Source organism: Myotis davidii, unplaced genomic scaffold, assembly GCF_000327345.1.
Source record: "Myotis davidii unplaced genomic scaffold, ASM32734v1 scaffold478, whole genome shotgun sequence".
Classification (NCBI taxonomy): Eukaryota; Metazoa; Chordata; class Mammalia; order Chiroptera; family Vespertilionidae; genus Myotis; species Myotis davidii.
The window spans coordinates 22,066-23,661 of record NW_006289570.1 but is presented as its reverse complement, the minus strand read 5'-3'; positions in this window follow the sequence as shown (position 1 = coordinate 23,661).

The following is a 1,596-nucleotide window of genomic DNA, read 5'->3' as shown; positions in this document are numbered from 1 at the left end:
GGCATTAGAAATCAGAACACTTCATTTAAACCTGGTTTTGTCACTTATTAGCTGTACTCCTTTAAATAATTCATATAATATTTTTAAAGACATAGTTCTATTATCCATAAAATAAAAATCATAATGATCATAAAACAACAAAAATACCCTAGCACAATAATAAAATTTCTAAAATGTCTGGGAATATATATGGCAAAAAACCCCACAACCAAATGAAAATATTTCCTTTCTTTTATCTTAAAAGGTATTTCTTTACGTGCTTTTCTTTAATGTTGGTAGTGTATAATTATTTGCAAATAGGTGCCTTATTAAACAATACTATTGAATAGCTTTAGATCATATCATTTCCAGATTATATCCTCCCGGAACTGGGAGATTTAATATTTCCAAATCTATCAGGAGATGCTGCTCTGGTTTTTCTGGTCCTTTTAACATTTTCTAGGTGCATTTGATGCAAATCTGAAATGCTACGTAAAAGAAATCATAGCAGCAAGGAAGGCACTGAATTCATGATCCTGTGATGAAGAAAGAAATACAGGGACCCATAGGCAGAAGGTCAAAGAACAGCTCTACTGAGGAAGGTTCAGCAAGCCAAGAGCAGGACATAGGGTCGGGCAGCACAGAGATCTCCTCCTCTGACAACACATACTAATACCAATACTGATACCAATACCGATACCAATACCAATACCAATACCAATACCAATACCAATACCAATACCAATGCTACATAGGTGCATGCATTGATATGGCTATTTGCTGTGTAGCACGGATTGGGCTTCACACTTTAAAAATATGACACGTTTTTAAAAGTTAATCTGTAAGAAGAAACTCTTACTGCTATTGCCATCTACCAATCAGGAAACAAAACCTACAGAAAGTAAGCAAGTTGCCTACATGGACAAAGTGAGCCCATGGCACAGCTATTTCATGCTATTGTCCACGCCCTTCACCACCAGGAACACTGTCTTCTGTTTGCCTGTCTTTTTAAGGACAGCCTGTCCCATCGTTAGGCAAGGACACCCTTCTAGGTGGGTTGGCATCGTCATTTCATACTAAGGTAAGAAAGGGATCCCATTTGACTTCTTCCTGGTCATTTCCAGGCTTGACATTAGAGCACATCCAGTTAACATCTAATTTAGTTTTTAAAATCACACAACGGGCTTATGTCTTACCTTTGACACTATCCCTGCATATCAACCCCAAATGTGGGAACTTGGAAGTTAAAGAGACACATTCACCATGCGGATTCCAATCATAACCCGTGGCAGGTGCCACTTCAGCACATACCTAAATAGAATGGCCACGCCAAAATGAGTAACTCACCTATCGCCCTAGAACGGAGCAAAACCCAAGATGGCAAAGAGAGAAACAGTGGCATTACGGAGGAGAAGTGCAGCTGACCACGGCCTTCTTGCTACTACTTCTAGCCACATGAGCACTATCTCTGCGCCGTGCAAATTTCTGTTCAATCTGGAGCATCAGTTCCAGGTCAGCAAAGGCTGTCCGAGGCCCATGATCAGACATCTTGACACTGGATGATGCCATAGGAAGGCCATTCTAGGAAAAAGAAGTCTGCAAGGACCGGAAGGACCC